Source organism: Passer domesticus, chromosome 3 (genome assembly GCF_036417665.1).
Source record: "Passer domesticus isolate bPasDom1 chromosome 3, bPasDom1.hap1, whole genome shotgun sequence".
In the NCBI taxonomy this organism is placed as follows: domain Eukaryota; kingdom Metazoa; phylum Chordata; class Aves; order Passeriformes; family Passeridae; genus Passer; species Passer domesticus.
This window is the reverse complement of record NC_087476.1, coordinates 120492606-120506797: the sequence shown is the minus strand read 5'-3', so window position 1 is coordinate 120506797 and position 14192 is coordinate 120492606.

Sequence of the window (14192 nt, the reverse complement as noted above, 5' to 3'; positions counted from 1 at the left end):
CTAACATAAGCTCCTTATCAGAAAATATTACATTTCCCCGAAAGGTGAACTGTTCTGTCAGTTTTTCAGGCCATGTGAAATTCCTTCTCTGCTCTGACAGGTCACTGAACAGAAGTTGATGGCACACAGTGGTCGCCCAGGACGCCGGGCAGAGTCTTCAGCCACACATGGCTGCAGGTTGTGGCACAAATGCAGGAAGCCTCGCCCTGACACATCCAGCCCGGGGGGCATATTGCGTGCTGGGGGGTTTTGTGGTTTGCTTGGGGTTGGCTCAGGACTTTCTCCCTGCCTTTCGCTCTTCTTAGGATGCCTCCAGAGGCAAGGCACATGCAGTGCTCTGTGTGCCAGCCTCTTCTGTTCACATCCCAGAAGTGGCAGCCAGAACCGGCTCCTTCGAGGACTCACGAATCCCCATCTCTTCAAAACCGCAAAAAGAAACCAGAAGAGAATCACTGTTTCTGGGTTTTAGAGCATCCTCTGGTTTTTCATCCTACTAAACCCAAAATATTGGCAGCTGCAGACTGACAAGTCTAAGCTTAAGGGGCAACACAAGAGTTCAGGCAGTGTAGCTGCTTTCCTCAACCAAAGCAGCTGATTTCCAGGTTGCGCGTGTCCCTAAGAGCTGATGAACAGCTGAGGAACCAAGATCAACACTGTACGTGCTTTGCTTTATACATATTTACATTAAACTTATAAACCTTCAGTGTCCACAATGAAGGTGAAAGCTGCAGCTGGCAAACTACTCTGATTTTGTGGTGTTTTAGAAAGTGCAGCCGAGGAAGCTGCCCCACCAAATCCCGATGCACTGGCCCACACATCACTTTTTTATCTTTTTTTCCCCCCTCTGAAAGCTATAGAATTTCAATTCATTACATGAGATTGGTTAGAATTCAAGTCTCTTTTTAAGTTGATATTAAGTTCAGTTGTCGTGTGACAACACACAACATGCAGGCACAATAGATTCAAGCAGGTTTCCCTCATGTGCACACATCAGCGAGATGCAAAATTCAACATACAGATACACCATGGACATGAATAGACAAGGAGAAATCCAAAGGAACAACTGGGGAGACACTCTTTTTTTTCCCCCAGAGAAACTCCTGGTTTTATTCTTTTCAATTTGATTTTGTTTTTCCTTTCTGTTTAAGTTCAAAACACATTCATTCTCTTGTCAGGAGAGTATTTTCCCTGTGTGATGATGAGGGGCAGTAGCAGATAAAGTTGGAAATAAAACTTTGCTAGCTGCCATCCTTTGGTTCGTTTGTGATTCTCCCCACCCTGCCCTTTCTGCCAGGTGTTATCCACACACTGTTCAGGATTTCCTGCTGGAGAGAAGCAGCACGACTGGGCATAGGTAAATTCCCTCCTCTCTGCGCTATCACCAGCTGATCTTATCTACTTATTACAATTTATAAAGACATAGATGGCCTCGTGCTCCAGCCCCACTCCAGGAGGAGTGCCCATTAAAACACCCATCATTCTCTCAGCAGCCTCCTCCTCCTCCTCCTCTGCAGACTGAGGAAAGGCAGCCCTGTGACAGGAACTGTCACGGAGCTGGTGGATTCCAGGCTGACAGCTTCCAAAACCACAGACAACTCATTTTTAAATAAGCCACTCATTTGCCTTGCTAGGGCTCAGCAGGATCAGAGAGACCTTGTCTAGGTCACAGACAACAGGAGAGAGGCAATTTTGCAGTTTTGTTAAAATTTGCCTTCTTTTATTACCCATCCCTATTTCAGGAGAACAACAAACACTCTCTAAGTGTCCACTACAAATGGGAATTAAAGAGGCTAGTGTTTATAGCAGCACTACTATTTGATGCCAAAAATAAGTCTGATGTTTCTATTCAGGAATAGGAAATAACACTCTAAGCAGGCAAGTCACTCCCCAATGGACTTTCTTTGAATTTTCTCCAAAGGCTATTTCCTTTTCCTAAATGTGGGAAATACTTCCTGTCTGTGAAGTAGCACAACCCAAATGCTGAGTAGAAAATTAATAAAACAAACAAAAAGAAAACAAACAAAAGGACCTTTGTTCTGGAAAGAAATGGCACCAGCTCTGCTCAGGAAGCATAAAGAAACCCAGCGGATGAGAGAATAGACAAATCTTAAATAGGTTTCATGTAAGATGATTAAAAGTGCTTCCTTTGCTGTATATTTGGCAACACATGAAATCTGAGTCAGAGATATATCCCTTTCCTTCCAGTGCTGCTGCTTGCACTTCATGAATAAGTAAATGATTAAGAACACTTCAGATTTGGCATTATCAGACACATTACCTGGCTCGTGTTGTTTCAATCACAGCCCCAGCTCTGACCAGTGCAGGGGCTCTCTGTGTCTCTGAGCTTGGCTCAGCTCCAGCGAGGACCAGGAGGCATTTCAGAGTCCCCCAAATTTCAGGCTGCACCTGATCTGTATGGATTTATAGCCCCCCACCTTCAACCGAGGCATTCCTCACTCAATTCCAAGCTGGATCCATCCACACTCACCACCCCAGGGCTTGTTTGTGCTTGTTGTCTGCACGTACAGCACAGCACCAGTGATCCCAATTTTCCAGTCTAAGAAACCTGGACATTTCCAAAAAGGCTCACAGAAGTTACCAGACACGGATGTATATCATGGATGAAAAAAATACCTTTTTACAACATCTATAAAACTGTGATTATAATAAATGTCTGCTTAATTAATACATCAGGACATAAAGCCATTTATTCTCCCCTCATTTGCTATCGTTCTCCCTGTTCAGATTTAATAATGCAAAAAGGTTGCTCAGATGCCAAACGGTAAAAATAATAAAAATACATTTATCATTGATCTGAAAAGCAGAAATGCCTGGCAGTACTTCTGGCACAGAGAACACTGCCAAATTTTCTTAACTGAAATCCAAATAACATTTCACCAAAAAATCTTCAAAACATACCAGGAAATATATATGATGTGATAGATAAAGCAGTCTGAGAAATGCACAGAGCACAGCGAAACAGGTGCCCAGAATAACCATTATTACAATATGCACAATAAGGAGGGGGGGAAAGGGGTAGAGAGAGAAAAAGAGAGAGGGAAAAAAAGCTTTCAAAATGGTTAAATTCATGAGGGCTACAGAGCCTCAAATTGAAATTATCTCACTCTGCACTGATAAATAAAGTGGCTCTGGTACCTAAATCATGACACTAACTATACGTTTCGATTTTTTTAAGTAGTGATTAGGTGGATACTCAGGGGAACCTACTAGCCTTCACAGAGATAACAGACTCAACTTAATATCAACTTAAAAAGAGACTTGAATTCTAACCAATCTCATGTAATGAATTGAAATTCTATAGCTTTCAGAGGGGGAAAAAAAAAAGATAAAAAAGCGATGTGGCTCCATTCTCTAACTTGCTGTCAGGAAATATAATTTGTGCTCTCGGTGATTCACCTAGCTCATATGCAGCATGCAAATTTATTTCCCTAATAATCAGACCTGGAGATTGCCCAAGAGGATTAATAGCATCATTCCTTATGACCGCCAGGATATTATGCACCTCTGACATGGAAAAATTGTGTTAGTTCTACAGAGAAAACGCAAGGATATTTGTCCTGCTAGACAATATAATAGGCTGGTGCATCATCAGATTACAATGTCATTTCAAAAACCTTGAATACAAATAATGTACAGTGGGGGAAATGTTGGTACAACCTCCCTTAATTCAGTAGCCTTGAATTCACATGTATTTTTTTGCCTGTGCTTTTTTATTCCTCTCCCCATTATAGTCTGTAGAACACTGCTAGGAAAAGGCAAAGGTATTTTATATTAAACCCATCTCTTTTTGTTTGTTCTTATGTTATTCTTTGAGAATAGCCTATATGGACACTGCAGGATAAAATAACATAAAATCCACGGCTTCCAGTTTTTCAAAGAGCTGAATACACCCGCAGCCCCAGTACACTGTATTCCATATGTGAATACAGAGCAATTTATTTGCACAATTGCTTAATTTTGATTCGCAAGTCAAAGCAACGCGTTCCGCAGGCTCCGGCATTCACACAGGAAGAATTTTAATTTTTCAAATCTTTTTTTTAAAACGAGTTGGTCAGGAAATTTTCTTAAAAAAAAAAAAAAAAAAAGGAATGCTTCCCGCTGTACTTTAGACCAAAGAACACCGCCTCAGAGACAAGACAAAATTTCATTATTATGCGCATGGGAGCAATAAGATTAGCTCCTATTGCTGCCCCTAAGGTGGAGCAGCAGGAGGAACCAATGGGACGATGCTAATGTGTATGTTAATAGTATTCTCCTCCAAGAAGTTGGGATAATTAAACATGTACCATCTCTTTAAGACAGAACTGCACACATTTTCTTCGGATGGGTGTTTACAAGATTTCCAATTTCAGGTCACAGCCATTTCTGAGATTGCTTAAGAAAGAGATGGGAATAACTTATCTTATTCATGTATTCAAAGAACCTTATAAAATGTGCAAAACATAACAGTTTTAAGGGGCAAAACATGCATCTTGCCTTGACAGACCTGCTTTGTTATGTGTAGTGTTGTACACTGACCTAATATATTGAACATTTTAAGCTAATATACCTTGTAGGAACCAGCCTTTAATGTGATGGATTTTATAGTATCTCATTAGGGTGTGTTTATATAACCTGATACTAAACACATTTTCAGATTCATGTTCCTTATTAAAATTGTGAGCTGTATTGATTTTTAGTTGAACAGCAACAGAGACATTTTAATATTAGGAAAGGCTGCTCCGAAGTTATTTTCACAGATCACAACTACTGTGACACAAACAGTGCACATATCTCTCATCTTTCTTTACAGCCTCAATTAGAAGAATCAGGATGTGTTACCCCACCTGCTTTTCTATTGGTTGAGCAATTCTCTGCCTCCATTTACAACGCCAAAAAGCATTTTTATTCATTGCTTTGGGGGGGTGTTATTTTTAAATATACATCCGTGACAAGCTCCAAACAGTATTTATATTTTTCCTTCTAAAGAACCGTGTGTTTTTAAAAACAAAATACCTTAATGCATCTGCTTTTCAAGTTTCCATAACAAACTGAGCAGCTACAGCAGTGTTTACTCTGATACAGCACACACAGAAACTTACCATTCAGCAATGTACAAAAAATAATGACTTTCCCATCCTAATGTCTCCATTTTGTAAACGGGTCTTCAAAGGTAAATCTAATGTCAGCAATAAATAGAGTGGCTCCAATATTTCTCTGAGGAGTCACAGGGAAATAATGATCTTTGAGGCACTGTAAATAGTTTAAATTATTGGAAGGTCCTTGTAAGAAATGAAATACGAGGATTAAAAAAAAAAAAAAAAACAAACTCGATTTCTCCATTCTGAAGTTAGGGCATTTGGAGGGAGCCCAAATTTTAAACGCAAATATTTAGAGAGAGAAATTATCGCTTCTGAGACAAGCAAATCATACACTTATTCCTGACTCTTATTGATTTAATGAACCGCTTGTTAATAGAAAGCCGCTTGGAGAAACAAAGAACAGCCGTGGAAGAGTAAGTGTTCCTTACATTCCTGCAGGTTTAAAACCAACCTCTAAGTCTTCAGCAGGGAAAAGGCTGGAAATTAAATGGCAGCACATAGGAACCACCAGATTTAATAGAGCCACTTGTGCCATTTAACCACACCTGTTACTTGTGCTGCAGCACTGCAGAAGCAGTTCAGGAATCTCCAGTAAATTGGTGTACTTGGCCTAAGATGTTTTAGGTCTGAACTGGGTCTCAGAAAGCAGATTTCCCTTAATTTTGCCCCTGGCATGCTATTCATTATTAAACATTAAAGTTGTGTCAATTACTTACTTCCATAGTTGATTATTATCCTGGTTATTCTACCAGCTAATCAACGCTTCTCTAACACATGTCTAGCGGTGACTTTGAATTGATGTACAGAATATAATTATTTGTGCAAATTTCTTTTGTTTCTTGTTAACCACTGAAATTGGTTAATTACTTTAATCCCCACAACCCCTCAAAAAGAAAGTATCTTGATTTACCAATTTATTTTTAATCAATATTAGGTTGAGCTTTGAAAGTTGACTATTCAGCCAACGTAAGACACTGCACTGAGAGGAAAAAAAAATTATATTTTCTACATGTCCTTTAAAGCAGAATGAAAACACCTTCATCTGAAAGGCTTTGGTAGCTTTATCAGATCCAAGGCTCTTCCTTTGAGGTGTAATTATTTTACCATTATTACAAGCGAGGCTTTTAACAGAACAGTCATTCCCTCTATTTAAGCAGTAAGTTTTATAATTTATTACAGCTCTTTGGTCATCAACTCGCTATACAAACAGTCGGTCACCAGTGACCAATTACATTGAGGTTAAGCAACATAACTTTAAATTAGAAATAAGCTAATGTATCTTCATCAAGGGCCTGCTGTGTTTTCAGTGCTGTTTATGAGATGATACTAAATGTGGATATGGAGCACGCTCACTGGGACCAATTCCTATCGGCCTGAAAATGGAAAAGTCTTGAGCCTGCTCAGGTCCAGAGCTAATTAATGGGATAACATCTGCTTTACGCATTCTGCTGGAGTAATTTCTATCAACTTCACTGGGAAGATGCATGGGAAACTATCAGAGAAATAAGTATCTATGCTGAACCATATTAATCTGTAGTGAGTCTGGAAATAGGAATTTCAATTCTCCTATTATCCTAGGGATGGGCAGAGGGGGAGGACGAGGGCACAGGGCTTGTTTCTCGGCTGATCCAATTTCTGTGTTTGTAACAGATTGAGTTCTGTTTGCATGCATACACTTGCACACACACAGCAACTGCACGGGGCTGGCTTTGTCTCTGGGCTGGGGGGGTTTTAAAGGACACTGCAGCAGCTGAAGATGGCCACGCTCCTCATGCAACAACCAGCTTTATACAGGAAGGTGCTGAAGTGGTTTTACTGCATTACTTAAAAACACACCAGGACTGGCTAAAGAAAAAAAATACAGTACTGTAAAGCAGGCTGCAAAAGTGATAAGACACTTATTTCATTTTATCAGCCTGGGGACAAGGTGCAGGGGCAGGAAGGTCCAGGCACCGACTCTGGTCTGAGATTTGAATAAGTAAGACATGAAGGGAACACTGGCCACCACAAAAACCCAAACAAACAAACAATCACAAAAAAACCCACCAAAAAACAACCACCCGAACCTCCTACTGAAACCCCCTTGACTTCCAAATTCAGGCTCACTTTCACCTGATTTTCATAACTTTGTCCAAAAATCACGGGGCGATTTTAACTACAGCAAGGTGCTTAAAACTGCATTTTGCTTGTGAGTTTTTCCTGATGAAGTCCTGTAGGGCACAGAATCTCACTGCTGAGGAGAGACATTACATTTTTATGCATGTATGCTTTTGTCTGCCTGTGCCTACAGATATGTAAAATGTATGAAATTAATGCCCTTTTAAAAATGTCTCTACTGGAAACATGTGTATATATTCCTACAAAACACATTTATACCTAAAAATATCTACAAATATTCATGACTGCATGTGTATGCTCAAAGAGAAAAAGCTAAAACAGAAACAGGTAAATGTCTGAGTTTGGAGTGGCAAAACCAGAAAGAATCATAATGTTTTCTTTATATTATTATTATTATTGTCTAAGCTATGATTTACAGGTTTAATTCTTTCAAGCTAATGCATACAAATGAATTTCACAGAACAACAAAAAAGCGGGGAGGTCCTTACAATAAAAAAAATCCTTCAATAGTCATTCACCTTTACCTAAGAGGTTATGAGTTCATATGTCAATTCTATGGAATATTTCTGTAATTTGTTTGCCATTGTGTACATTCTATGTATTGGTTTGCTACAAGGTACTGAAACATTCAGGCTATTGGGAATTAAATACTTATTTGACAAACAATCCTTATTTGTAAATTAACGGCATAAAACAGTTTTCTAACAGGCTGTCACTCATTTTTATTTAAGGAGATACTACTGAGACAGGGTTCAAGGTATTCCAAGGAACTCTGGCTTCCTGGGCTTCAGGGGGAAATATTACTATTTATCTGACATTTTTAACTCTTACATAATTGTGCAAATTGCTGACATGAAGCAGCACCTGCTTTTGTCACATGCAAATGACAACTCCCCAGCTCTTCAGGAAGGAGCAGTGCAAAGCCAGAGTGGCTTTACTCTGAACTTGTGTGCAGGTGTCTGTGGGGAGGAGGGAGCTTTGTGAGCAAAGGAACTGGATTTAAAGACTTGCATATTGCAAAATTCCTCTGCGATCCATCACATTTGAGAGCAGAAAACACATTTGATTTTTAATTTGCTTAAGCATGCAAGATGGCCCACTTCAGCAGCATTGCAATTTTCTGATTTGTGCGCAGGATTCACAGACAGCACACAGCTACTGTTCTTTTCCTTTCTCCTGGAACTGTGCCATGAGGCACCACGGTTGTAACAGGGGTGAATCCTCCATTCTGTTCATCTCTCTCCCTTCTCAAAGTTATTTGAACCCTTATTTTCCTTGAGGGGCTCATTCAGCTGTCCTAATATGTATACAGTGATAATATAGTCATACGCATAATAAAAAAAGAGCTTCAAAATTATAGTCAGCTTAGTAATAATGCAGTGCTGTGCTGGAGTGATTGGCAACTGTTGATCCAATTATATAACTGGTTGCTTCTTAAAATTCAGGGATATGAGGCTGATATATAATGTGCTGTAAAGTGTAAAAGAACTGGACAGGAAATAAGGCGGGTTGAATTTTTTCGTGCTTTGATCAAATTAGAACCAGGTTGATGAAAGGAAATGCCTTGGGTTCTCTGCTTGAAGTTTTGTGTTATACAAAAAGCTCTTGAAATGATCAATTTTGCACATGTCACTCAGTAAGTTTAGAGAGCACCAGTGCCTGTGTCTGCCAGGGAGTCTCTGCTACAGCTCCCTCCAAAGCCACCCCGTGCTGGACACGAGGTTTGACGGAGATACTCTGAAATGGAGCCAAAGGAGGCACGATCACAAATCACAGCAATACCCCAAGTTTGCAGGTTTGTTTTTCAGGTTTCTGCTCAGCCCTTTGACTCAAGAAACACAGATCAGGAAAGACAGAAAAGGGTCATCTGGTGAATCCCTCAGAAATAAATGCAGGATTATCTTTGCTGCTGTTCTTTTAAGCATTTATCTGGCTAACTCACTAACTAGCTTTCATCCATTGTAACCCTCTGCCTGTCCCCTGCTTTTAAAACAGCCACTATTATTTATGAAGTGCTGTAGATGTGCAGTGAGAAGCACAGGGACTTTTTGCTCTTATTTTTCCTTGAGGACAACTTAAAAGGAGAGAAGAAAGCACCTATGAAAAGGCACCTTGCAGGTAAGGCTGTGGTTCTTCTGTCGCTTGGTCTGTCTCTGAAGAATGACTCCATAGTGGTTAGGCCTGTATGAGACACAACCTCTCTGGTACTTTTCTGGGATCAATCCCTCTGTACTATGTGCAGCTCAATGTAGCGATTTAAATCCCACCGTTTCAGTCTTAATGCATTAACATTTCAGCACTCCTCAAACACATCCTGCAAATCTGCCTCCTCCTCGTAATTCTTATCCCCAAATCAGGAATTGTGTAAGATTTGAAGTGAGGCACCTGAGCCCAGTACACATCCACACCTTTACCAAAAATACCGTATTGTGATTTATTGATAAATTCACTGGGGTGGAGTGGGGGGAAAAAAGTAGGGAAAAAAATATGACATTCCCAAGCCAGGGTGCAACAAAGTCCCTAGTGATACTCACTGTAGCTGGGAAGAGAACTACTGAAGGAGCCACCAAGATTAAAACCTGCTGAATTCCTGCTACCCCCAGGATAATACCTGCATGCAAACTCTTTTGTTTTGGCATAATTGCCTGTGCAAGGCACGCCTTGCAGGGCTTCCAGAAATAATATCCCAGGATGGGGAGCACTGAGGAGCCAGGGCAGTAACCCTCACCCAGGCCTTTCAATTCAGTTTTGTGTGAATTACAGCAAATTGCTGTGTGTGCTTGTGCTGGACGCAGAGCAGTTGAAAAGCTGCTCATTTCCCCACCAAAGCAGCTCTTTGGGAGTTGATTGGTGTTCCCCAGGAACTGAAACACGACACAGCATTGGAAATTATAGGACAGCACAGTGCAATTTCACTAAGGATGCACAGGATGTTATAGGAATAATATTTTTCTCAGTTTCAAGACTGAAGTTAGAGAAGCTCTTTACAATTTGCATGTGAGATGCTGCTCCACTCTAGTGGCAGACACTCCCCAGAGCCCAGGCTAATAAGCAATAATTGATAATGGAGATTGGGATATAATGGGAACTCCTCCAGGCTCCCTGCCCACAGCCCACTGACCAATTGTGGAACCAATGGTTCCACATCCCTGGAGCAGCACGGGACATTCCAGGGAACGGCACCACCCTGGGTTTGGGGTTTCACTCCTGGAAAACCACTACATCACAACAACTTACACTATGAAAACATCCAAACTGGGGAAATGAACATACTTTAAATAATAGCTGATTTCAATTATTTTCTGTAACGTTTGTTTTTCCTTTTTTTTTTTTTTTTCCCTTTTGTTTTTGTTAGATCACACTTAATATGATTCCACGACACCAATGCTGGGGATGAAATTGAAAGCTATATTCTTCTAAATGTGTTCCCAACATTCCATTTTTTACAGAGCTGCCAGGGGCTATTCTGCATTCCCACAACGGCTACAAATGTAACATATTGTTTTGCAATAAAAATTAGCTATAAAAGTGTGAAAAACGCCAGAGATCCAAATGTGAGAAACAAGAGAAGGGGGTACGGCTTTCGCACACTTTTAGTGGACATTTTATTTATTTTTCAAATGGAGTAGACATATTTATAGCTACTGTATTTCAATTATCTCTAATTTCACACATTTTATGCAGATTCTAGGCATTTTAATTGCAAATGAGGAGGGAACTTATTTTTAAAAGTGGAGCAACACAACATTTCAGATCTCAATTTTAATTCCAAATTTATCCACATCACTGTTAAAAACTTTTAAAACCTCATTTACACAGCGACTTAAAATTAGGTGTGATTTCAAACAAAAACAAAAGACCTCCATACCTATGAGTTGGAGCGCCAAAACCTCTCTCACACATTTTCACATCTTTTCTTTCTGAATTAAAATTTTTAGGTAGGAAAGTTTGGGAAGCTGAAGTGACATTATTAATCGGTGACACATTATTTCAACAAGAGTCAGTAATTTAATAGTATTGTCCATAACTGATGAAAATTAATACATTACCCACCCTATTTTCTCTTTCTGTCTCTGTGCCTCCAATAACCCAGGGCATGGGTTATTAGCTCAATCCCTGCTCAGCCGTCACTCAATGGGAAATTCTTCCAAGGGGATAAAACACAGCTCAGCCTTTGGCTGGATAAAAATTCCCAGTGTACACTAAAAGCATTAGTGACAAATGCTGCTCTTTTCCAAGTGGTATTCCCGGTAGCTTACTCCTATGGAACACTAATAAGCTAAATAAAATGTTTGTGACAAATTCCAAGCCACCTGAACCCGTGCTGGTCTGAAGCGGAGATGGTTTTCCAAAGGATCCTAGAGCTCCAAATTAACCTAACAGGTTTAAAATCACACATGTGCCTATGGAGCCTTCCAGGCTAAGACTCCACTGCTTGACTTCACACTATCCAATGGAATAGATCTTTAGAAGTTCCAACTACTTACTGAAAGGCATGAAATAATTTTATTATAAATGGAAATTTACTGTCTGGAGCATGCAGAGTTTTTCTGTGCTTTCTTTCTATTTGGTAATTTATTTAAATGCATTCAAAAATGCATTCAGAAAATGAGACATAGCACTTTGGTTAAGACATCTGTATTTCAAACCAACATCTTCAGAACTGTGAGCAGCTCTGTTAATAGTCTTTTTATTTGATTAGGGTAATCTGCTGCTGTGCTGTGTTAATCTTTATCCACTACCTTTTAACCAATCAATATTTTAGGGCTATAGATTTGGAAGGTAGGCGATAATTTTGTAGATAAACTCTCTAGGCACTGCTGACATGGTATGGTTGCATATTTAATATTTTTTCTGAGGATTCACAACTCCAACAGTATAAGAATCTGCCCAAGGTAAAAAAAAAAAAAAAAAAGTTAAACCTTAAATTTTCAAAGCTGTACGCAGGGACTTGGCCACCTGCCTCCTATTAATGTCAATGAAAATTTAGAGGTAAGAAAAGCAATGTCTTTTCCCTCAGATCATTTCTGCTTTGAAAGGAACCAGAGAACAAGAGAGAGGAAATTAAAAGCAACTTCGTACCACAGGCCGACACCAGCAAGGCCTGGTGCTGAGGCAGGAACAGTGCAGAGGCAAAACATTTGTTCCCTAAATGAGTGAGCATCTCCACACATATCAAAAGAGCCAGGTACAAAAAGTTCAGGAGGCAAAAAATTAGATTTTCTGTTTTTAAAATGTCATTAATATATATCTTTTTTAATTTTGCTCTGCTGAAATTATCTGTTGCTTACGACATTAATTTTGCTGCAGATAAAATTAGTTGTCAGACCTCTGTTTATGGCCTAATTACCTTTTCTAAGGGGAAAAAAAGGACAGGAGAAATAAAAGAAAGAACAATAAAATGCAGTAATCTACTTTCCAGCAAGAGGGATTCCTCGTGATGTGTTACCTGCATGGACTCCACTAGAAACATGCACGTGTTTCATACACAGAAAAACAGATTTACTTGGGCTGTTTTGCCCATCTGGGCAGTGCCAGCTTCTGCCTGCCCTCATTTCCATGCATAGGGACAGGCAGGACAGGCCAAATCACCCTCAATTATTTCTAGAGAACTGGGAATCTTGCAGTGATTTGAGATCCTTCTAATAAGAAAGCAAGTCAGGAAACCTGAGGGCAACATCTCGAAAAAACGCACTATAAATTACTAATTTCTTCTCAAAATGTTTCTCCACTTTGCTTCCAGCTTTGGAAAAGGTAAATGGATTTTTCATTGGTTAGAAATGGATGCCAGGAATGCCACTGCAAAGCATTGTAAAGAAAACTTGTAGAAACTAAACCCTGTGTTACAGATGTCAGAACCAGCACATTTTCATCATGTCTCAGCCCAATGCTTCAGCAAGGAGCAGAATGACAAATACTGAATATTTTTTAATAGCTCATCACATCATACAAAGCTCAAAACTGAAATTAAGTTGTACAGCATTCCTGTTAATTGAGTTGAAACCTCAATGCCACCTAAACTGCAGCTTCACCTGGCACAGCTTGGGCACGGCACAGGCGGAAGGTGAGCGAGCCTGACCTCAGACAGAGGCTGCCCTTTGAAGTGTTCTGAGCAGCATTGCCATGAGATCTGCCCAGCTGCATTTTGGAATATATTTGACAAACAAAAAAATTTGTATCTGTGTTCATTTCACAAGATATAAATGTCTCTTTCGTGGTAGGAGAAATCCTGCTCCCGGGAAGTGATCCTAATCTAATCTGACACGCGGTATTTGTAACCCTACTTTAGTGTCCCAGCCTATTTACAGTGTTTACATAAAACCCCCCGAAATCTCCACATTCCCTGAAAAGTTAATCCAGTACAAATATTGACTGGCTGTCAATTGAGCATTATTGACTTGCTCCAGGACTGTGCTTTATTGCCTTAACTGATGAAACTTGTTTCCTTTGCTAAACTTAATTTCTTTCGGGCCCCCTTTGGATGAAATGCCATTTATGATACTGCTCCTCCTCCTCCCACAGCCATGGGGCCTCGTCTTCCATCCAGCTGGACTGGTGGGACAGCCTCCAAGCTTTGCAGAAGGAAGGCAACAAACCCACTCTGTATTCTACAAAGAAGACCTGGCCCAACACCAGTCCTATCTCCTACAAACACCAGCTCCAACACATTTTCCTTCTTTGCTTATACAGAGAAGTGTCTCCAGCAAGGCTGGAAAGGGGCTGTGAACCCTTCAGCGAGGTCTGTGAAAAGCAAACTGATTACCAGGAGCTGAAATTCTCACTCTGGCAGTCTATAACCTTCACTGCGAGGTGGCGGCGGGTTTTTTTTTAAGGAATTCTAAAATTCTAAAAGCTAAAAACCTTGGATGTCTTGCATCTCTTTATCAGAAATAGTACAAATCAGCTTGTCCAGAAGCCAAAGTTCATGAAACACCCACACTCATCATGTTTTGAACACCCAAGAAAACATTA